Source organism: Panthera pardus, unplaced genomic scaffold (genome assembly GCF_024362965.1).
Source record: "Panthera pardus isolate Hobbes unplaced genomic scaffold, ASM2436296v1 HiC_scaffold_20, whole genome shotgun sequence".
NCBI classification, from domain to species: Eukaryota; Metazoa; Chordata; class Mammalia; order Carnivora; family Felidae; genus Panthera; species Panthera pardus.
Window position 1 is genome coordinate 80,418,099 of NW_026526766.1, and position 24,238 is coordinate 80,442,336.

General features: G+C 55.5%; 1 protein-coding gene across 10 annotated transcripts in view; it reads left to right on the forward strand.

Annotated features, from left to right (window-relative positions):
• The window catches only part of DAB2IP (DAB2 interacting protein), a 187,712-nt gene that overhangs the window by 113,950 nt on the left and 49,524 nt on the right, over positions 1–24,238 (forward strand). Inside the window, exon 1 of one of the 10 annotated variants that reach the window (XM_053908248.1) lies at positions 5,062–5,157. The exons of the other annotated variants lie outside the window; for them this stretch is intronic. The gene's annotated coding sequence lies outside the window, so the exon portion shown is untranslated. Of the gene's footprint in view, positions 1–5,061; positions 5,158–24,238 lie in introns of those variants that run through there. 10 annotated transcript variants of the gene reach the window in all.

Sequence of the window (24,238 nt, forward strand, 5' to 3'; positions counted from 1 at the left end):
GAAGGAGAGGGAGGCAGGATGGCATGGGGTTATGTTTTTTGGGAAAAAATCTCCCCGGGTGCTGTGTGTCTGTCCAGTGAATATTGTATAAGCTTCGGTTGTCTAAGAGGGGAGGGGCCAGAGGGAGCCTCAAAGCCCTGCCCTGTAAAGGTTCTCCCAAAGGCAGCCTGAGCACGGCTTTGCCTCCTCCGCCCCCTTGTACCTTGGCTGCCAGGGGCCAGCCTGGAGCGGACGGAGTGCAGGAGTTATGGGAACTTGGCTCCCAGGCCTGGCTCCATTGCTAACTCAGTGTGATCAGCCTCAGAAAAGCCACTGGAGCCCCCTCAGCCTGTCTTTCCATCTCTCATGCGGGGCTCGTAGGACAGGAATTGGCCGAGATAGGTGGGTTTCACATTTCTCTGCATCAGATGCCTTGTGAGGTTAGTTATTCCTTGTCATGATGACTCCCCCTCCTCCCTTTTCTGGTGGGCAGTCCCCGTCAGGGAGCTGAGGGGCTCTTCTCTGGGTCCTGTCCTCGCTGGCTCTGGCCACCTCCCAGTTAACCCTGCACTGTCACCTGCCTGTTGCCCTGACCTTTCCCACACCCTCAAGGCCCTTGTTTGCAGGCCTGGCTTAATTGAAAAGAGCACATTGGGCAAAGATATAGATGCCACCCCAGCAGCACAGGCCCTAATTTGATGCGACGTTGTCGTGGGGAGTTTTCATACCGAGGGCAGTGAATTAGTGCTGCGGCTCCCTGTGCCCACCGACTAAGGGGAAGTTAATTTCATGCCCTGTCTTTTTGACATTTGTAATCAAAGCTTTATATTGCAGCTGCAGACTGTTAGCACGTGGAGGATGTATGAGCCTCAATTATTGTTTCTGGCTAGGGAGGAGATTGATTAACAGATTGTTCACGGCCCCACCCCTCTACTCCTTATTCCCCTGCCTGCCTCCTTCCTTCTTTTGCAGCTTCCCCAGATTTCATCAGGGAACTCAGCCCCAGAATGAGCTCTGATCGAAACCCTGCTTGTGTCTTAGAAGCTGGGGGCTTGGCCCCTGAGCTGGACCCACCCTGGGGAGGACACAAATGAAGAGGAATTGTCTGGGACCCCTGATAAAATGCAGATTCTTGGGCCCTGTCCCAAACCTTTCAGAATTAGACTCTGGCGGAGTGTTTGAGAACCACTGCCCAAAGTTGGTTTCTTTTGCAGAGGGGCAGGAATTGTGCCCCAGCTGTGTGCCAGCGACCTGCCTAGACACTGCCCAGGCTATCTTCTTATTGATTCCTTGTAGTGAGAGGGTTTTTGTTTGCCATTTCATAGATATAGAAATAGAAACTCCAAGAGCGGAACATGACTGGCCCAGAATCACACGTTGGGGGACCTCATGCCCTGGCAAGCTGTTCCCTGATTCATGCCTACCATCCCCCCACTATCATGCCAACCATCCCCCCACTGTCATGCCACGCCCTTTCTTTTTAAGCTTGTGATACTTTCTGAAATAAGCCTTCCCCTCCTAGAGGAGTGCCAGTAGTTCCCTCTTGTGCTTGCACAGGGCTCCCCTCTGTCAAAAGCTCTCTCACACCAGTGCCCCCCCGTCTTCCCAGGGTGCTTGCAGCAGTCAGGACATGTATGACTGATCTGCATTTTACAGGTGGGCGAGGCTCAGAGAGGTGAAGGGGCAGAGCTGGAGTTAGAACGTGTCTTCTAACTCTGGGCCCAGCGCTTGGCCCACCTGTGCCACCAAGGCCTATTCGTCTTGCCAGCTCTTCAGTTACAAGTGGGGAATCTGAGGTTCAGAGAGGTGTAGCCACTTACCAGGATCAAGCGAGTGGCAGTGATGCAGTCCAGGCCCAAGTCCACAGAGTGAAAGCCCATGGAACAGGACGAGGCAACCTTTTGGGGCTGGACCTATCTTTGGTCCCCACCTGGGAGTGGAAGTCTTTGAGCACAGTCTAGAGGCTCAGGGACGCGACGGCTGTCCATGCAGAGTCCAGGCCTGGTGGGGTGGGCTGCACTCCTGACCCAGGAAACCAGGCACCTGCTGGAGGTTGTGGGAGAACGACGGGGGCGGGAGGCCAGGGGGGCCTGTGGGGCACGGAGCCAGAATTTGAACCCAGGACTGCCGTAAAGCCCCATCTCCTGCGCTGCCAGGAGCTGAGGAGGTCAATGGTATGTGTGTCTGAGTCAGTCATCTGGTCCAAGGCCCAGCTCCACCCACTGCTTCTCCCTGAGCCTCACTTTCCCCATCTCAACAAAGCAAAAACAAAAGCTAACGTCTCAGTGCAGCTAGTGTAGGGTAGAGTGTCGTCCTTCCCAGGCTTTGCGGCACTGCCTTAAGGTCCTGAGGCCCCTGCAGGTGTCGTAGACGGAGCCGTGGAAGCCGGGTGCGACGACGTGCCTTTCACTCTTGCTCTCCTCCTGGCAAGCTTCTCTTGGTGCTGTGCTGCCCTGCGTGGTCACTCACAATGGGCCAGCCTCCTTACCTGGTGCCTTTCCCTGCATTTTCTCATCTCATCCTTACAACGGCACTGGGATGGAGAGGAGCTATTACTGTCCCCATTTTACGGAGAGGAAAATTGAGGTGCAGAGAGACTGAGTAGTTTGCCGACGTCATGAAGCTCGTAAGTGGCAGAGCTGGGATTCAAACCCAGGCAGTCTGACTGTATAAGGGCCCGCCATCAACCACTATTCTGCATGCTCTCTGCTTATAACGCTCCGTTTTACAGACTACATACCCAGTCAGTAACATCATCAGTCAACTACCTGCCATTTACGAAGCGTCTTGCCTCATGCCAGGCATTGTGTGTTGTGTGTATGTCATCTCTAATCCTCTTGACTACCCTCGTTTTATCCTCCTCCCGTTTTATGGGTGACAAAACTGGCCTCAGAGGGGTAAAATCACTTATCGGGGATTACCCTCATGATGGATTTAGAATCTAGCTTTCTTTGGACTCAAAGCCTGGGCCCTCTCTAGTTCAGCGGCTGATACAATGGGCACGTCCTGTGGGCCAGGCTCAGCACTTCCCTCACACAGCCCATGTGCCGCACACTATTGTCATCCCACGTTTACAGCCAGGAAACAGCAGTCGCGTGGCTAGAATGGCAGAGCCAGGACCTGAACCCCAGTAGTCTGGCGCCCAAGTCCGTGCTCTGAACTACTGCCCAGTATTGCCCTTCTCCCTATTTTACAGATGAGGAAACTGAGGCTCTGACAGGTAAAAGCCACTTGTCCTGAGTGAGACAGCAAGTGATGGCAGAGATCGGATTTGCACCTAGATCTTTCTGGATTGTTTTATTGTCTCCCACCTGAGAGAACATGACAGCCACCCGTGGGGGCTGCAGGAGTATCTCAGGGCCACCGGGGGCTCTGCAGGAGGCTGGAATGGGTGCTGAAGTCTGAGGTGGTAGTGGCATGGAGGCAGGCCTTCCTCCTGGCGTCAGTTGGCGGGGAGGGTCTCCAGAATGTGAGGGTACGGCCGGCTTGGTGACTGTCCCCTGCATTTGTACTTAATCAGTGATGATACGTGTCTAGTTCCGTGGGCCTCTCAGGGTTCTGGACTCCCATATTTCTCTTCCTCTTGGCAGAGCTGATGAGCTGTGGCTGCATCTACATCTATTGATTTGTAATGCTGGGTGAGGCCGGGCAGGTGGAAGAGGTCACGGGCAGGCTAACTGGCCTTGCACAGCACTTCCTATTCCACCCTGGGTCAGCACATGGAGGTGAATTTCATCATTGCCCAGGAGGGCGAAGGGGAAGCAGAGTGATGGTGGAAGGCGGGCAGGGCCTCCCCAGACCAGCCTTTGTTCCGGACCTCTGGCGGGGGTGGGGGGGGGGGGGGAGTCTGGTGCCCATGGGGCCACGCTCCTGACGGACGAGGCCTGTGCGGACCTGAGAAGGTGCGGGGCACAGCCGCCAGGCCTCAGGGAGACGGCCGGAGGTTGATGCGGGCAGTGACGGTGCCCTGCCAGGAGTTCTGCCAGGAGCCCCAGGCGGCCTGCCTGAGGTGGTCTTATCCAGGTGTCCTAGGACGTGAGGTCTGCGCTTCAGATGGTGGCTGTTGATACGAATGATGAGAACCTACTCTAAGGGGTTTCAGAATCCAGGGGTGATGGCGCTGGTGGGGGTGTTAGTGAGCAGTCTGGCCAGAGGTTCTCAGACTCAGTTCCTGGAGGTGAGACTAGGTATTGTCCTCTCCAGTGGTTGTGGACATCCTGGCTCTGGAGGATGCTTTGATCCAGGACACTGAAGGCCCATAGAGGTCCTATAAAGAAATCCGTTTCACCTCCATTAATCCGGAGCTTCCTTTCCCCACCCCCCACCCCCCACCCCAGGGGCATGTGCGGAGAAGTAGTGTTCTGCCAAACTTTCTTGGGTAAATGCTAATTTGAGATGTTACCTCTCCTCAGAAGCATGCTCTTAAGAGGGACCTTTGGAAGTATTCCAGGCCTTTAGGAACGATAGGAGTAAGCTTTGAACGATGGCATTGCTAGCCCAGCAGGTGGCATGGGGTTTGTTTTTTGGAAAAAAATCATCTCCGGGTTTTCAAAATCATTCCTCAGAGCAGCTACCAACACTCCTATGTGTAGGATGGGCCTGGTTCTGGTCAGAGTTTTCTGTGGGCCTGGGGTATGGGGGATTTATTTCCTCTTTTGCAGGATGGACGGCTCCTTTCTTGTACCCAGCAGCTTGGGCTCTGGGCGTCCCCATCCCCCTCTGGACTCCTGCAGAAGGCAGCAGCCGGGCAGAGGCTGCCCACTGATTTGCATAATTGCACCGTCCCCTGAATAATTAATAAAGCTCTGTCCTTGCTGGGAGCAAAGACTGCACCGTTATGGATGGGTTCGCCATGGATGGGTTTGCCAGAGTTCTTCCAGGGAGCCAATGGTTCCCGGACTCCTTGGCTTTTCCTGGCATGGAGTCCCCCTAGAGAGAGGAGAGGGCACGGGGTTGTGTGTGTGGTGGTTGGGGGGGGTGGGGGGTGGTTCCTCGTGATGCCTGTAGCATCACAATGGGCGGGGCTGGTAATGCATCTGCTCCTTTCTTCCAGGATCCACAAACAGGATCTCAAGCACACAGACGATTTGGAATTCTGTATTCTCTTGCTTTCTGTGGTCCCACAAACTCTTCTCTGAAACATGATCAACTGTTGTAGAGACTTAGCTCTCTTTCCAGGTAGGCTGGAGGAACCACTACTGACCCAGAGGGTAAGGGCCGTGGTGATGAATTTGAAGGCAGGAGCAGGGGACAATGAGGCATTTCTGCGTGAGGTCTTTTTTCGTCATCGGCCCCTCCAAGTTTCTGGGCTTGTTAAAGTCAGGAGGAGTTTGAGAGTGACTTGTATTTGAGGTTAAGTCCGTTTTTATATAGTTTAACAGAAATGAATTTTCCCTCCACAGATGTGGTCTTGCCTCCCTGGCGTGCTAGAAAGGGAGGTTGAAGGCTGGGTCTGCTCCTGAACTGTAGTTGATATTGGGGAAGGTCCTATAGTTTCTCCAAGCCAAGGGTGTCCTTGAAAGGCCTTGGTCTCTTCCCAGCCTCCTCTAATCATTGTCCAAATCTTCTGCAGGAGTGTTTCTCAAACTGGTTTCCACAGAACACCACATTCTCGTAGATGTTGGTGGGTGCTTAACTCATTAAGGGACGAGGGGATCCCATAGTTCAGACAGGCCAGGGAAACATCTGGTAAACCAGAGCCAGCAGGTTTCTTTAGTGCTCTAGCCCTGGGAGCCTTTAACATGCTGAGCGTACAACAGGGCATGTAGGATGTCTGCTCCCCATCAACACAGACTGTTCCGGGGTCTGTTTGCACACGTGCAGTCATGGGGAGATGCCCATGCCACTGCTGGCCGTGCCAACTCTTGGAAACCTACCCCTTTGAGCTTCCTTAGCTAGCATTTATGTGGCACTTTAGCATTAGCATTCGGCCCCCGTACCAGCTAGAGAGGTGGCAGGGATCATCCCATTTTACAGACAAGGAAACTGAGGCTCAGAGGGTGATTATCTTACCCCAAGACACCTAGATGTTGATAAAGTGTGCATTTAAAGCCACATCTGCTAGCTGGACCTTTAGTTTTTTCCTGTGGCCACAAGGAAACCATTTGCTCCATATAAAGGTCACTATGTTGGTTGACATTGGTCCTTGGGACCCTGGGGACCTGTTCCTCTCATACCCCCCCTGCTAGCTTGGTTGGAGTGAGTTTCTGGGAGTGAGAAGTGTTTTATAGCATCCTAGCTGTGGGGCCTGTGTTTGGAGCCAGATGCCGATATGGGCATTAAACTACCAGGTGTCCCACTCCTCAGACCATTCCTGGCTCTTCTCTTCCACCTTCCCTTTTGACGGGGTGGGGATATTAGAAGTGTCCCAGGAGCTGGGTAGGCCCTTGTCCTGGGCTGGTGGTGCTGGTTGACGGGTGGAGGAGGGCAGGTCTTTCTGAGAGCCACAGCCCAGGCCTGGTGGCTGGCTAGGGGCAGCCTGGGGTGAACCTGTTTATAGCCGCTCGGCTTAGAGGCTGACCGAGGCCGAAGTGTGACTCCAGGACCTAGGCCAACTGTTTTATGTCCCGGGAGTCTCCTTGGGTCACACCGTGAAAGGGACCACATTGCCCCTAGTGGCACATCCACCTTGTTCCCATAGAGAGCAAGCCACCACGAGGACACCCCGACGAACTGAATTTTGCTCTGCTGGCACACGGACCCAGGCGTGGATCTGGCTCCCTGTCTCCCTGTGTGATTAGGAAAAGTCACCTGATCTCTGAAACCCGGTCCCCTCATCTTTAAAATGGATGTGATAATGGTGCCTGCCTCCTAGGGTTCTGAGGTCACACGGGATCACGTACGTCACATAATTTTATCATCTCTTGTGCGTACACACACTCACACTTGCGCACGCCATGCTTTTGAGCTTCTGTGTGAGACCCCAGCGCCCTGCCAGCTGCAGCGGCCTAGCCTTCCTGGGGTCCGTCCACCCCATCGTGTAGCAGGAGACAGCGTGAGACAGGCATGGAAAGATGTTTGTGTGGACGTTTCTCCCACTTAGAAAATCAATATTCTCTGGTCTGCCTAATTGTTCTGTTGCTGCTAAATGAGTCATTATGGAGGGAAAATAGCAAATGCATTGTGAGATTAATGGGAGAAAATAGTTGGCAAATGACTTTGGTTTGCTTCCGAAACTCCGAGAAGGTGTTACTATGAGAAATCTGGAGAGCCTTGCGAGGCTGAGTCTCAAGAAGCAGCTATTAGCGTCGTGAGGCTCCCGAGGTGGTAGATGGTCCAAGAGGGTCCTTTTAGGGCAGGGCACTGATTTCAGTATTGTAGGGGTTGGAATCAGGAATTACGGGGGGTCAAGTCTGGAGTTTGTGGTGGGACAGGGAGCTCCGACGGCCTGGCCCCAAGGCGAGGGGATCGTGTTCAGTTACGCTGCATTCTAGGCGGTGCCCAGGGATGCGGTGCTGAGCGCCCCTCCCGTGGTGGAGGAGCCGGGCCGCAAGAAACTGCCCCACAGGTAAAGATGTAATTGCAGCTGGGGCGTGTGTCCTGAGGGCGTTGAGAGCCTGGAACTAGGAGGTTTGATCTGGTGGAGGTGGTTAGGACAGCCTCCCCAAGGAAGAGAGGAGTGAGCTAAGGAAACTAAGCCCCAGCATGATTCCGAGACCTGCTGAAGTATTGAGACCTCTAGCTAGTAGCTGTGTATTCTCCTCTCTCTGGTATGGTCTCGTGCCTCTGAGGGACGGTCGGGGTGCAGTGCCAGGTTATCAGGCTGCAGAGGAACCTTAGGGCTGCACGTACCACTGGGTGCTCCAGCTTGGGGGACCAGGCCTCACCGCACCCCTAGGAACACTAGGGTAGGGCAGAGCAAGGTGGGCAGCTGAGCCCCAGAGGAGGCAGGAACTCGGCCTCTGGTGCTTGGCTACTGCTGTTGGCTGAAAGCCCACTTTCAGTCCAAACTCAGATTGGATGGACTCTTCCCTGCCCCTCTCCAAATATAAACCACAGCCCCCCTGGCAGACGCCGAGTGTTTATTTGGTCTGGGTGAAGAGCCCCAGCTGAGGGCCCTTTGTCCTGCTCAGTTTCCACTTCCAAAAGAATTCTGCTTAGTTCTTCAGATAAACAGCAGGACACCTCTGTGGGGTTCCAGGTAGGTCCAAGGCTGCCCTGAGGGTATGGAGGGGATCCAGCCCTGTGTGGATCCAGCACCCCGGTGTGCTGCTACAGGGAGTTATCAGTGGCATCCCAGAATTGGTGCACTGAGGTCCGACTTCCCTCTCGGGGAGCCAGTCCCTTTCTCAGAAAACCAGGCAGGCCAGACCTACTCATGGTGGTGTTTCAGAGTCCCTGAACAGCTCTGAGTCTGGGTACCAAATCTTGAATCTCCCTATAGGCAGTCCCTGTTCTTCCATGGTGGCAGACTCGGGCTAAACTGAGCCCAGGCAGATGTGAAATTGAAGGAGCCTGATGAAGCCTTGTCCCACACACTTTTTCTTCCACCCGGGCCATGGATGGATTCCAGTCTAACATCCCTCAATTCCTGCCCCCTTGGGCACTCTGGGTTCCTGCTTGTTTTCAGATTTTCTGTTGTTTGCAGGCGGACAATGGACTGTCCCCTGAGCTTGGTTCCATGGCTCCCACCATGGTCTTTGACCATCCTGGGCAACCTGGGCTGCTGAGCAGCAAGCCTGGCAATTGGTCACCACACATTTCCGCTTGGTCGTTCCTGCTTCTCTCCCTCGTAAGTCAAGGTGGCCGCTTAGCTGTTGTCAGGTTCCTGCGGTAAATCTCTGTAGCCTCTAATCATTAGCAGTGGTGGGACTCCACGTCCTTTGGCTCCAGCTACGATCAGGAAGGGAGTTTCATCGAAGGCGAGTTTTATGCAGCACCTTGCCCTGTGCACAGGCCCTCAGAAAGACAGCGCCACCACCTCTGGTAAGCCCGGCAGCCCCCAGCTTTGTCCTTCCGCCCTGGAGAAGCACCTTGCGCCGTAGATCCACTCCCAGGTGAGGCCACAGTGTTCCCATGGCAGGGACATCCTCATTGGCTCGGGGGCCAGCGTTTTCCATTGAGTGGTGGGACTCAGGAGCAAAAGAATTCTGGAGTCCAAGCAGCCACGTGCGAAGGGTTGGCTTGCTGAGCCTTCCTGAGTGTTAGGGCAGATACAGACAGGACGGCGATGCCCTGTGCTCTTTTTATCCAGTCACGCTTGAAGCCGCTCGTTGCACTAGTGGAAACACATTTCTAAGCGAGAGGAAATACGGCATCCTTTGTGGCGCGGTTGTACAGAAAGCTAGTTGATAGGCTTCCTGCAGCCACCCCCGACCACGCCGGGGTCCTGATTACGGGTCTGCAAACCTGCCTTTGGGTAGATTCACCGAAGTTTCACACACATATTTATCTGGCTGTCAGCCATTTACCTTAATGTGTTTCACTAGGGGCGACGTGCTATCCGGTGCCTGGGCATTCGGCATTGAACATCACGTTCCCTTCCCAGGCACGGTTACCCCCCACCTGGAGTTATTCTGGCCGCCGGGTGGCAGCTACATACTGGCCATGGAGGGAGGCCCGAGAGGGACTCCAGTCGGGGTCCTGCCTCCCTCATTCCGTTCTCCTCTCAGCTCTCCCTCCTCCACCCCGTTTCCTTGTCCTGCCTCCCTCCAGACCCGCGGGCTGCCTGCTCCCCAGCAGAGGGGCCAGGCACCGCCACTGGTCATGCTGGGCCTCCTACAACATGAACTTGGGTTGTTGGAACTCCTGGCCCAGGAGCTTCAAGCCCCCAGCCAGGGTCCTTGTTTGGGTTGTGTTGTGACAAGGGACTTGTTTCCGACGTGTGATGTCTGCCCATTCTCTCTGTCTTGATGGCCTTTCATGCTGGTAGCCCCCGACGGGGGGCCCCTGACATGTTATGCTGAGGTTTTAGAAGGGCCGGGCACTCGATGGGGAGCCCCCAGCTGGCCAAGCTGGTGGCCCAGAAGAGACCTACGGGTTCTAAATCACTCTGCCTGTGAAGGCAGAATCTCCGGGCTGCCCTGGCAACAGCTCCGCGCCAGCCTGTCGTGTGGCCGCTGACAGCCCTGGCTGCTGACTGGCTGTACTCGCCCGCGCCCTCCCCTGCTCCTCACGCTCGCTCACTCATTAGCAGCAGCAGAGGCTCTCTTCCCGCATCCTTTAGGCAGATGGTGCAGAGGAAGTGCAGGACTGGGGTCCTTGGACTCTGCCTGTGGGCTTGCACGCTGCCGGGCATGGGTGGGGGTCACCTTCGAGATTTCATCGACATTGTCGGCCTTGGTTGGGTGCCGTTCGAGACCGGGCTGCAAGGAAACAAAGCCACAGTTCCAGGTCTTAACAAGTCTCTTGGGAGTCCCTAGGCTGTCATCCTGGCTGCACCTGCACTCCCCGGAGCCTCCCTGCCCCAGTGGCCCCTGTTTATTCATGTTACTCGTGCAGACAGACTTACTCCACAGGTGGATGCCTGCATTCAAATCCCAGCTCCCCTCTCATCAACTCTGACTTCAGGGAACTTGCTTAACTCTGTAAAATGGGGATAAGGGCGATATCTGTCTCAAAGGGATGTCGAGAGGAACAAATGCGATTTGTAGCTAAGTGCTTAGCAGAGTACCTTGAGATATGCGCGGTAACACTCGAGACGTGTCAGCCGTGACCGTGCTGCTCCCCTATTTGGAGGGCTGCCTTCTCTTCCCCTGCTCTTCCTACTTCCATCCTACCCGTCTGTCTAAGGCCTAGCTTCTTCTGCTTGAGGCCTGCCCTCATTCCCCGCCCCAGGTTCAGGCAGATTTCACTTTGCTCTGCATTTATGGTGCCTGATTTCTGTGCTTTGTTGTTATTGGGTCTACTCTGCAAGTGGGGCCTCCTGAGGGTGCTGGCTTGGGTCTCTTGAACTGTCCTTGTCCTGCCCTTCTGAATAGAACGAGGCAGAGTCTATCTCCTTCACAATCCTCCAGAACCTTGGGTTGAACTTGGAGCTGCCCCCCTCCAATAGAGTACGTGACAAGCTTATTCATAGGGCTTTAGAATGAGAAGTCAGCGGTCCTGTCACAGATGGGGAAGCTGAGGCCGAGAGTGGGGAAAGAGCAACCCCAGGGTCACAAGGAGTTGGCGGCCCCACATAACTTCTCTCCACTCTTCTCCACTTTGGGGCCAGCAGGAGTTGGGCCTGCTTAGAAGGAATCTGGGAAGGCTTCACAGAAGTGACAGGCATTGAGGTTTGAAAGAGGAGCAGCTCGTCAGTTAGCAAAGGGGGGAGAAGGGTGGTTAGGCAGAGGGAGCCCATGAGCACCTGCCCAGGGGTCAGATGTTAGAACCTTCCTGTCCTCTTGGGGTGTGAGGCTGCTCTGGCAGGTGAGAAAGGGCTGGGAGCTTAGGGAGTGGAAGGTGAGGAGATTCAGAGACGGAGAGGTGGGCTGGGCAGGGGCTGGGCCCGGATCTGTGTGTACGGGGTTGAGTTGAGTGGAGGATGGGGAGGATCGGTGCGAGGATGAACGCCTGCTATGTGCGAGGTGCTTTGTCTCTTAAATGCTCACTGCGACCTGCGAGCTGGGGAGACCCAGTGTCCAGAGGTTTGGTGACTGGACCCAGCTTTCACAGGCCAGTAAGGGGCAGAGCCGACATGGGAACCGGGGGCGTCTTGACTCTCCAGGCTCCGGTGCCGGCTGCCTGCCGGGGATGGGGGCAGCACCACCTCTCTAGGGGCGGGGCCCACGAGTCTGTTATTTTAACTACTCCCCACCCAGGTGTGGGAGCCACTGGGAGAGTGTACGTGAAAGGTGTGGCACAGGGGTCTGGTCCGCAGAGATGTCGTGTCACTATTAGTTGCCCAGCACACACGGTGGACAGATGTGCACATGCACAGTGGGCACCTTCGGAGAATTGGGTCGCTAAATGAGCCTGGCAACTCTTCTTTAAACTAGGCCTGTTGGGACGTGAGTCGAGGGCCAGACAGCCTGTAGTGGGGCAGCCCCAACTCTGGCCTTTGCTGCCCACAAGCCAAGAGGTGGGGCTCTTGTAAGACCTGGTCCCTCACCGCCTCGTTGGGGAGCCCAGGACACCCCTGTAGGCCTCCCAGCATGCTGATCCTTCTTTCCTGGCAGTTCTCAGGGTCCGACAGTTGCCTGTGTGCCCCATTGAAGGGCAGACCTCCTGTGCATTCTGGGCCTCTGGCACCTTGCACGCAGCCTGGCCTAGCACAGGGGCCCAAAAAACTCTCACGCTATGAATGACAGATAGATTGAGCACCTACTGCATGCCGGGCTCTGTACCAGGCGCTGGAATAATTACTTCGGCCTGGCACTTCATGATTCACAAAGCTCCTCTGGGTCCTATTAGGAGGTCCATTGTCTCGGGTCAGGTATTCATTTCCCCATTTTCCAAATGAGGAAACTAAAGCTCAGAGAGGAGTCAAGTAGCCTGAGGTCACAGCAGCAGCCAGTGAGGGGCGGAGCCAGGCAGAGCCCACTCCCCCGATTCTGGGGGACGGCAGCCTTTTCTTTGCCGCCAGCCTCAACTGAGCACTGGCACCGTGGGCCAGAGATGGTGCTCCCGACCGGCAGGGGAGGCAGGCCCCCGGGAGACTCCGGATCCCAGGAGCAGGGCCCCTCCCGATCTCACTGCTCCACCCCAGCAGGAACAGGGGCCCCTCTGCCACTACTGAGGACCTGGCTGTCGGGGACAGTGACTGTGTTTGGGGTAAGTCAGAGGCAGGAGAACAAAGAGAACCCTTCCTGCCAATGTGACTCTGACCTTGGAAACCCGGAAAAAGGGAAGAGTTGGCTGCAGGCTTCAAAGGGGGGCAGGCCGCCTGCAGGCGGGCATTGAGGAAGCCTTGGCTTTGTCAGTTCTTGCTGCCGGATTTCTCCTTTTCAGGTTAACAAAAGTCCTGGGGATCAGTGTCCGTGGGCTGGCCTGGAATCCTGCCGCTTTTACGGAAGGCGGGGAGATGCCAGGATCACGGCTCTGTTTTGACTGGGCTCTAGAAGACGCAGCTTACTGGTGGGAGAATCTGGACACAGCCCCCAAGGCTGACCCCCGTGCCCCATTCCATGTGTGCCCAGCTGTGGGAAGGGGGACCCCAGGAGTGCTTGGGGTCTTTCAAGGAAGCGTGCCCAGGAAATCCTGGGCACAGTGAGGCATTGTGTCTTTGTTCATTATTCCACAAACGATAAGCCTGTGTGCCCCCCTCCTGTGTGCCAGGTGCAGAGCGAGTCCCTGGAGAGATGTGCTGTGGGTCCTGACTCTGTCCTGCCAGCCGGGACAGGAACCACTGGCTGAGACCATCCGCAGATGCAGGGGCACTGTGACAACCTGGGGAGTGTGTGCCCTGCTAAGGGGGGACCGCAGCCTCTGCACCATGTCACCGGGTCTTTGGATTTATAAGAGAAGCCAGAAATCTAGAGCGTTTTGGGTGACATTTTAAAATTTCACATCTTTACATGTTGGCAATTGATTCAAAACTTAAAAATGTCAGACGCTATGTGGGCTAACAAAACATGAATGTTGACCAAATACATCCCATACTCTTTAGTTAGAGACCTTTATCTTAGTGTTGGATAGAACCCAGGTGAGCAGAGGGGAGGAGGGAGGGCCTCCTGGAGAAGGGGCCACCTGGGCAGGGGTGTGGCTGTGTGAATCTGCACGACTGTTGGCAGGACGATCTGGGACCAGAGCAGAGGGGTCTGGGGTGGCAGGATGGGTAGCATCACACCTGATGGTGGAAGCCATGCCTGCCTTGGGAGGGACTAATCCTAGTTCATGTGACATGCTCCCTGGAGCAGCAGGTAAGTGGCAGGCCTGACCCTGGCCACCCTGAGCCTGCTGCAGCCGTGTCCCCCGTCCCTAGCCAGGTGCTTCTGCCCGGCACCGGGTCAGGGAGGAGCTTGGGGAGGAAAGGTCATAGGTATTTAAGAGCCCCGGGACACATGGGATCCAGATCTTTAGCAAAGGTGTAACTCCACAGCTTTGGGTGGGCAGTCCATCCGTCTGCATGTCGCTGTGTGCATATGACCTACCCCTGCCCTTTACATTCGCTCTCCTGCTGGCTGTAGCTCCTTCAGGAACAGGAAGTTCTAAGCCCTCAGAAGGGGGCTCACTCTTCCCCCCACCGCTGCAGGGGTCCTGCATTCTTCAAAGGGTTTGAACTGCTCGGGCCAAAGCCTGTCTGGGTGTCTTCCTGTTCAGGCCGGCAGGCATAACTTTTCTGTTTCTCTGCCCTGGCTGCCACTCCCTCCATAATCCATATTTTAATTTCTTTCTGAATGATCACCTGCCTCAAGGGTCCTTCAGGTTGTCCTGGCAATTTGTCCAGCAAACTTTCGTTGAGCCCTGCCTGCTGTGTGCAGGATCTTGGGCCAGAGAAACACAGGTGACTGAAGCCCAGGGGCTTGATGTGGCCGGGATCTGATGGAATAGACCAACAACCCAGGGACAGTGGCAGGGTCCAGCCCCAGCATCTGTGGGAAGCAAAGAGGGGCGGGGCCATCGGGAAAGAGGTGAGGTGACTCTGTGATCCCTAGATGCCTGTGTCCGAGGCCAGGGGCTGCTGGCTGCTTTCCCAGCCCCTTCTCCTGCTCTCGCTCTTTCCTCAGCATGAGGGGCGGCTGGCTGCAGCTGGCCTGGGTGGGGCCCAGGCAGAAGAGACAAAATGCAAGGAGGCACCTTCTGGGAGGAACAGGTGTCCGTGCTTGCCAAATTCCTCACCAAATGCCCTCTCGTTTACTTAATTTTACTTTACTTTTAAGTCTTCTTTTTAGCATAAAGGTAATTAAAAATATAAGCACAGAGTACCAAATTCCAGCCATACGGGGGGGGGTGGGTGTAAAGCAAAAAGTAACATTTCTCTGTCTATACCACTATTACCATAGAACCTCCCCACCCCACAAAAACTACTACTGACTGTTGGCAGGGGTTTCTTCTGCAGAGTTTTTTGTGGCAAATAAATACTGTCTGTGTCTAGGTGCTTGAGAACATGTTGTCTAGTGTAATCCTCCTTGGAAGGAGAGGGGAGGAGGGGAAAGCTGGCTGTTCTGGCCCAGAACCCTTGGGCAGGAGGGGGCGTTCACCCCAGGACCTGTCCCCCCTGTCCCTGCATTCACATCCTCCAGCCCCACACCTCTGGGGGTGGGGTGGCTTTTCAGGCGGTGCCATAGTGGGAGCCCCAAACTCAGACTGTGAGAGAGGGAAAGAGACCGGCTGCATGGCCGTCACAGGGTTTTCATGCAGACAGGACTCCCCAGGGGACCCTCAGGATCAAGTCATTCCTGGTTTTGCTCACCTGTGCCCAGCCCTGGGGACAGGGACAGGAGTCAGCTGCGGTCCCCGCCTGCTCTGGAGGAGCTCCCAGCCTGGGATGGGAGAGATGTATGCAGCCTTACTGAGACCATGTCTAGCTGGGGTCTGTCACTTAGCTGCTTCCTCTGGGCCCAGGTGGGGCTCCAGAGCCTCTACCTGGAGGGTAGCCCCTAAAGGACTTTTGGGGGCTGGGGGATAGCCAGGCCCAGGGAGGAATGTTTGCCTGGGCTCGGGGAAGCTTCTGGAGGAGGTGGAATAACCTAAGATCTGAAAGAGCTTTTCTCAGTCCTGGTCCATCATTTGATGGGGCTCTGAGTACCTCTCTCTCAACAAGTGAGAACCTGGGGAGTCTGTGAGGTGTTGTTTGGTGCGGAGTCTCCTGTTTCCCCCAGCGAGGCCCTGGGTGGGGGAAGGGCAGGTCACATGGAGAAGACCCGTCGGCTTAGGCCAGAAGGCCCATGCTGGGCCAAGTGCTGGCCCTGCCTGTCACTGCTCCGGGGATGTTGAGCAGGGCACTGGGCACCTGGTCATCTGTAAGATGAGGTGTGGAGGTCTTCCTGACAGCCTTTTGGCTTAGGCACCTGTGTCAAGGTGATGGGGGTGTTGCTGGTGACGGGGATAGGGACAAGAAGAGTGAAGTGAGGCCTCACTTTGTGCCAGGACCCTGCAGCCCACACCTAGGCCAGTGTCTACTGCAGGCTTTGCTCCCCTTGAGTGCGGTCCCCCCAGTGTGGCCCAGCCCTTCCGGCTGGACTCCAGGCTCCTTCCTGTTGTCCCTGCGGGGGCAGCTCCTACCCTGCCCCCTGAGCCTTAAGCGCCCCAGCCCAGGATCTCTGCATCTTCAGTCACTCCCTAGATGTCTGTGACCTGCTCCCTCACTTCACCCAGCCATGAGGTCAAGCAGCCTCCTTCTCCCCCTCTAGCCTGGACCCTACCGCGTGTTTCTTCCTAGCTAGAGTTCGCCTGATATTATCACGCAGATATGTATATTTGTGTACTTCTCCCACACTAGACTGTAAGCCCCGGGGGAGCAGGAAGTTGATGTCTTATTCCCGATGTGTCTGCAATCCCTGGAACAGGGCCTCCTGCCACAAGGTTGGTGAATGGACAGATCAACGTATTTCATGTACTCTTACCCCATGAGGTAGGCACATTGCTGTGTGCTTTTACAGACAAGGAAGGTAAGCTCAGAGAGAAGGATTGACTAGCTTGTGGTCACACCGCTGCAACATGACAAAGCCAGGAAAGCCAGGATTTGAGCCAGGTGTCTGTAGCCCAGAGTCCTGTCTTAGCCAGTGGCAGCTCCCATCTCCCCGGAATCTAGGCAGGCCTGCCCTCCAGGAGAGGACAAGAATGTGAGGGACCAGGAACCGTGGGTGAGACTGTACCCCAAGAAGAGATGAGGGGTGGGGCGCAAGAGGGAGTGAGGAAAACTGGTGAGAGGAAGCCTGAGAGGGCCAGAGGGCAGGTCGGGCACCTCACCAAGGGCCAGGACAGGAAGCCTCTGCAAGGTAGTCTCTGAAGAGAGCAGCCCTGGGCACCAGGGCTCCCAGAGGCTCCTTGCGTTGGCACCGGTTCCTGGCACGCTTCGTCTCCCAGAGGAGCTCAGGCCTGGCCCAGCTTCCCAGGGCAGAGAAACACATGGTGAGAGAAGGAGAGAGACTCCAGCCTTGCTGTTTGCGTTGTTGTCACGTCTTCTCAATCAGCCTATTTCTGGGAGCAGTGACTTCATCTCCTGTGATTCTCGACACCATTGTCAGGCATCCATGGAAAGATTGGGCCTGCACTGCCCATACTCCCCTGATGAGCCAGGTTAGGAGAGCCAGCCAGTCGGCAGGCCCTAACCTGATCTGGGTCGGTGGCTTATGGTCAGGTCAGCCTCCAAGAGACCCTCCTTCCACTGGTCACCCTCAGATCCGGCCTCATTGACCCTGGGGAGCCCAGTGCAGTAAATTCCAGCTGGCCAGGCCAGCACACGCACTGTGTTGTGCACAGTCACACCCAGACTCTGCCCTCCAGGATTCCTACTGGTTGGAGGAGGCAGACCCTGCATTAGAGGGGCTGCGTGGGACAGAGAAGGGACTGGGGACCCCACTGGGGCTCACAGAAGGCTCCACAGAGTTGTTTGTGCCACGGGGGGAAGGTGAAGGCTGGTGGAAGATCTCCCTGCAGAGGGGAAGGGAAGGGCTTGCTGGGGGGCCTGGCGTCTGGGTGTCGCGGGCCGCTGTGTGTTGGGCTGGGCAGTAGCAGGGGTTTGAGTGGAAGATGGTGGGAAGGCAGGCAGGGTTTGGACTTGATCCTGTAGCTGGAAGGATTTTCGGAGGGGCTGGGGCCTGGTCAGATTCACAGCTCCCTGGCTGTGTGGGAGGAGGAGGAGGAAGAGGGGGAGGAGCTCGCACTTGTTTCCCCTGTATCCTCCCCTCCCCCACACCGCCTGGAACTCCAGTCCCCACCCCTGGAATACTGGTGGACTGGGAACTGGAAATGGCGGGAAGTCAGGATTTAGGGTGATCCCCGGAAAATCTTTTGGCCGGACCTGAGCAGCTCTGGAAGTCCCCAGGGCTTCAGTCCCAGAAAGCACATCCTTACCCTATGTTTATGCCTGGAGGTAAGGGAATGACCCCTGCAGGCTGTGGTGCCAGAACACTCATGCCACCCCACCAGCTCCCTATCTGGGGGTTCCCTGGGCCCCACCTCGGAGCGGAGCCATTAATCGCTCAGGCCTCTGCTGTAGGTCGGACTGCCTGGCATCGAGTCTCACTGCCCCACTTCACTGCCGTGCGGCCTCGAGCAGGTTGCCTGCCCTGTTTGAGCTATAGTGTTCCGTGTCTGTTAATGCGGAAGATAATTGTACCTACTTCCAGGATATTTGTGAGGATTATTTGTCTTTAAAGGAGGGAGGGGCCCAGTCTGCCTTAGCTGCTGGCAGAGGTGGCCATTGGGGTAGGGGCAAGGGTGAGGGTGATTATCTTCGCTATCCTTATCAAGGCCCCCTTAGGTTTCCTAGGGCCAGATGTGGCACGTGGGGAGGGGTGACAAGAGGGCCTGGTTGAAGGAGCAAAGAAGTCTGGGTCCCGGGCTCTACCACTGCCGGCCTCAGGCAAGTAGCTCCCTCTCTCCCAGACTCAATTTCTGGGGCCAAGGAGGGAGTGAGGAGAAGATTGATGGGGGTCGGAGCCAGCCGGGGCAGGGAGGGGCTGACATACCTGTTAGGACTTCTCTTCATTTCTCCAGGCAGCTCACCGCCTGCCCCTGGAGCAGGCTTCAGCGGACACAAGCTTTGAAGGGGGGCCTTTCCCAGGCTGAGGGTGGCCAAGTTGTCCGGCTTTCTGTGTAACTCTCCCACAGAGGATGGATGCCGTAGCCCTTGTCCCTGAGCCACCGCTCATCTCCTTTGCTTGGCCTCACTGTTCCAGCTGTTAAGCATTGTCTTTTTTGGTAAGAAGACCGTTTAGCACACATTTCCTGAGCATCTTTGGTCTGCTTGGGTCTTGTTGGGCCCAGGGGATACAGGGATGGTTAAGACACTGACCCAGCTATTAATGGGGAGGAAGATTGTTGAATTGTCTTGTGTGTAAAGATCTGAACGCAAAAGCAGGAAGCCTAGGGCAAGCGGCCCGGGGTCCCAGGTTCTGCTTTCTGCCAGTGGGACAGACGAGACCTCTCTGAGCCTCGGTATCTTCAGCTCAAAACTCAGGTCAGTCTCTGATGATCCCTCCCAGTTCAAAGGCTCTGGGATCAATTTCGGATTATTAACTGACTCTGTCCTCTCCAGGTAGGGACCTGTGCTAAGTGCACTTTGAGCGCAAAGCCAGAAGAGCAGACTCCAGAGGTAGTAGGCCAAACCAAGTTGAGACTAGTTCTACAACTTACTATTTATGTGTCTTTGGACAAAGTCCTTCCTCAAATTTCTTTGAGACTTGGCTTTTTTGGTTGTAAAGGGGTATTATGGTATGCCTGATACCACATGCCCCGGCTCCCAGGAACTCACCAGTCATATTAAAGCTGCTGAATACCTCTCCTCCAATGCGGCTCCTGCTCCGCACCAGGAACACCCCTCCAATACCTCCTCTCCTCTCCCAGCTCTGCATGCTCACTGGTGGAGCTCTCTGGCCTGACTTGCTGGGGTGGGGGTGGGGGGGGGCAGGGGAAGCAGGGAAGAGGCTGGGGAGGCAGTAACTGGCAGCCCCCCTGGCCTGCATCTGACTGAGGCGCTCCCCCACCCCCCACTGCAAACAATTGTCCCTCCGGGGAGAGCCCCCAGGTCAGATGGTCAGGGGTTCAAATGGTTTAAAACCTCCTCGATTTGAATATATATATACTGGTTTGGAAATCCGTCTTGCTTTATGAAGAAAATGTTTGCTAATGAAATTAATAGTGTAAACAAGATTTGGGGAGGGCAGGCAGCCAGAGGAGAGGGGTTATTTAAACACACTTCAAAGAACACCCTTTTCCAGCATCTAAGCTGCTCCATTTGCATACGTAATGATTGTGCTAATTATAGGTGGCCTCATCTGTTAACAACAAGTTTGCCTGGTTGTGCTACATTATTGTAATCACTCGGAATTCTCTGGCATGCTTTTCACCGAAGATAACAATAACAATAATAATAATGCCTATCATTTTTTGATCCCTTGCTGTGTGCCAGGCATCTTACCAGTCATTTGACAGTGATCATGTCCTCTCATCGTCACAACAGCCTTGTGTGCCAAAGCGTCTTACCTCCGGTGTACGGAGGAAGAGACCGAGGTACAGAGAGGTTAGGTAACTTCCCTAGGCCCACACAGCCAAGAGCTGGCAGTTGGCGAAATGACCCGAGGTCTTGCTGATTCACTCTTTCCACTCTGCGTGCGGCACTGCTTCTCTGCGGAGACTGGACACACATGCTCACTTTTTCTCTCGCAGCTTTCCCTTTCTTATTTGGTCCTCTCAGAAACTTTCTTTTGGGGCTCCCGGGTGGCTTCGTCAGTGAAGCGTCTGACTTCAGCTCAGGTCATGATCTCGCAGTTTGTGGATTCGAGCCCCACATCGGGCTCTGTGCTGAGAGCTCAGAGCCTGGAGCCTGCTTCGGATTCTGTGTCTTCCTCTCTCTGCCCCTCCGCTGGTCTGTCTCTCTCTGTCTCTCTCTCTCTCTCTCTCAAAAATAAACATAAAAGAGAAAGAAACTCCCTTTTGGCTGAAGAGGAAGCTGAGACCCTAACAGGGAATCGAGGGCAGCAAAGGAGGTGAGACCAGGGCCCCTCATTTCTAGGATGAAACCAGTCCCAGCCCATCCACCTACCTTCCCATAGCAGAGGGGGGAGCAGCCCCTCCTCATCCTTCCCTGGGGTCTCAAGAGTCCCACCTTGAGGGGAGTGCGTGTCTTGCCTCTCCCACTGTAGCAGTGCTGGGCTTGGCCTCACAGCCAAAGAAAATTATAAGGCAACAAACAGGAGGGCACCAAGCACATCATAAATTGCTGTACGCTAGTTGTCATTAAATCGGAGGTGGCACACAGGTGGCCCGTGGCCACACATAGCCCACAGGCAGGTTTCACTGGGTCTGAGAGGGCGCAAAGGTGTTTTGGTGTCTTTTTTTTTTTTTTTTTTTTTTAATATTTATTTATTTTTGAGACAGAGAGAGAGCATGAACAGGGGAGGGTCAGAGAGAGAGGGAGACACAGAATCTGAAACAGGCTCCAGGCTCTGAGCTGTCAGCACAGAGCCCGACGCGGGGCTCGAACTCACGGACCGCAAGATCATGACCTGAGCCGAAGTTGGCCGCTTAACCGACTGAGCCACCCAGGCGCCCCAGTTTTGGTGGCTTTTTAAGAATGGGTTACCAATAAGTCATTCAACACCCATGAAACATTGTCCTGAGAAATCTGGATTTCTGGCTTTTCCCGAATGAACAGGTGTGGTGGCATTGGGCTTGTACTCCTGAAGGGCAGGGAACCGGCCACTGCAAATCACCCCAGACTTGTTTAGTCCCTGCGAGACCTTCAAGTTGGCTTAGCCTGCCTGAGCACTTCCCAGTGACCCTGGGAGGTATGTGTCCGGGGGCATGGGGGTATCATTCCCTTTCTACAGACTGAGCCTGGGGCCCAAGGGGACCGCTGGGCCCCTCCACAAAGCTGGTGTTGGTAAGGCCAAGCCTTGCACTTTGTCCTCGCCGCCCACCTGGCATAGTTTTCACTCTGCCTCACTGCCCACCAGACATGTTTGAGCCCCGCTGGCCACCGTGGAAAGAAAGGAACCTTTCACGGGCCTAATGACTCAAAAATAACCAACAGTGAGCCTGGGGAACTGTTCCTGTCTCCCCTTCTCCCTTTCCACCCTTCCTGAGGCCGGAGGGGACACGGGAAACCTATTCATTTAAACTCAATTATTTTCTCGAAGACCGAACGGAACTGAATTGGGTCAACGGCTGTATTTGCTGTGCTCAGCTATTTCCCCCGCAACGCCATCACCCGCCGGGTGTGTTGCTGGGCTGTGTGCCGCCAGGCTCACCAATTATAACTCCGTGTCGGTGGCCACCCCCCAGCACGCGTGGCTCGGGAAGAGGAACACCCCATTCACCCAACAGGCTGCCGGAGCAGGGGCTGGGGCGCGCGGGCACCACCTCCCGGGCCCAGGCCGCAGGCGCGGGGCGTGTAATGTCCAGCACCCAGCAGCAGTACAGGTGCTCCTGACAGCGGAGTGTCTACGGACAAGGAAACGAAGCCCCGCAGAAATTAGCTGCTTGTGGGAGAGGAGGGCCTTGGAGTCGGGTCTGCTGGGACCTGACTACCGGCGTGGTTTGGAGCGGAGAGCTCGACTGCTGTGCACATCCGTCCCCTCATCCCTAGGTCAGCGCGGGTACCCGACACGCCTCCTGGGGCCGGGCTTTCATACTGGGAACGTGACCTGGTACGTGGACAGTTAACCTGGCCACGCTTATTCCCTTGTGCCGTGTGCCGGGCACAGGGCTTGGTAGGAGACCTGAATCTCAGAAGGTGGATGGGCTGGGACACCCTCTCCGTGAAACCTTTCCTGATTCCCTGCTCCCGAATTGGAGGTGCTGTTCCCGCAGCCATTGTAGACAGGTCCCCTGTCGGGCCAGGCCCTGCATCCGATGCTCTCACAGCTGCCTCTGGGCCTGCAGGCTGAGTGTGCTTTCGTTTGGCGCTGGTGGCGCTGGTGTCTGTCTCTGTCCCTCCTGTGCTGGACTGCCAGCTTCCTGGGGGCAGAGATGGCATGTCTTGTTCACTTGCTCGTATACCGATGTCACACACGTTCTAGCTGTGTGATCTTGGACTGGCGGGCCTGTTTTCTCATCTGTAAAGTGGGACAGTGATGCCTCGCTTTGACACGTGTCCTGGGAGAGAGGCTAGGAGCGTCAGACTCTGGCAGCTCTGTACAAAGATACGTGTAATAGACTCTTGGAAAACATTGGGTGGAAATCAAATCAGATGCTTCTGTGTACCCTCTCGGAGCCGGGAACATCTAAGACCGGCGCTCCGGGAACCCTGGCATGGGCTATGGGTGCCATCTTGTTGCAGAAGTGCTGTCTCCTTACGTGGAGAATTGTGGGCAGGGCGTGGTCGGTCTACAGGCCTCTCCTTGTGTCCATCTTCTCTGTGGCAGAGGGCTGGCTCTTTCCCAAGTTCAGCCTGCTCTGGCCTCACAGGGCAGTACCTCTAGTTGCCCAGTGGCCGGGCTGGGATGAATTAGTACCTAGCCAGCCACCGCTGCCCCCCAGGAAGACACCCAGGTCACAGTGCCTGGTGTTGGAAACTGGGGGTGTTGCTGGTCCCAGGGGTACGCGGTAGGTAAGGGGACAGTTCAGGGAGGGTTGAATTCCTTGACCTTTTAGGGATTTGGTGAAACTGGAGGGCCGGTCTGTGAACGCGGGCATTGGGACTGGTGTAGACGTGATGGGGTGATGGCCACGAGGGCAGGGCCCTGCTGTCGTGGGGTGGGGACAGGACTTGGGGACTGGGCAGTGAGTGACCTAGTGAGAGATGCGGAAGCTAGGCCCTGGTTGATGGAGCACTGTGAATGGAACGTGGGCCTTTGGGGGCAGGGCTTAGGGATGAGGGGACCTGGCCACCGGTCGACCCCAGAGTACTGCATGATAGGGGTCTAGCAGCCAGTCTCATAAACTGTAGCCACCCCTCCCCCTTGCCCCTTGGTAGCATTCAGTCCCTGGAACCCCATGCTGAGTGTTGCCCAGCACTTGGCACTGTGACAACCAAGAAAGAAATGCTGACTGTGTCTTATTGCAAGTTCGAGTAAATTTACTTTCTGTTTTCCCAAGGGGGCTTCACATGGGTGGGAATTAACTCCCCCGCCCCAAATACTTTGATGGGAACATTGCATTTTTTGAGTGAACATGTGTCAACATCACTGGGGAGGAAAAGTTTCCAGGATTCTCTGCCAGCTGAAGTCATCACCACAAGGCACCGGTCGGGGACTTGGCAGATGGGAGTAATGGGGGAGGAGGTGGCGAAGGTGGGGAGCCCGGCTGGCCTAATGGGAGGTGTGTGAGCAGGTGGAGAGGAGGGAGGGAGTGGCTGTGGGCTGACACTATACATTAACCTCCCCTCCCCGCCCCCCCTCCCCATGCAAAACCAGGTGAGTAGGGAGCACCAGAGAGAGGGACCGAGAACCAAGGCTCTGGAATGGTGAGCGCTGGCATCTTAGACCAGAAAGACAGGGGGTGGGGGACCAGATTATTGAGCGGCCTGGAATCCCAGCTCCCACTACTAACAAGCTGTATAACCTTGGACAGCTCTTCCAACCTGTCTGTGTTTCGGCCTCATTTTCGTAAAATGTCGCTGTGGCTGCCCACGGCTTATGGCTCTCTGGAGGATTAATCGAGATAATGTATGTAAAAAGCCTAGCACCGGGCCTGGCACATAGCAGGTGCCAGGACACATTTGTTTGTCGGTGATGGTAAAACCACATAAGCATAGATGTGCTCGCATAAATTAACAGCTGGTGTG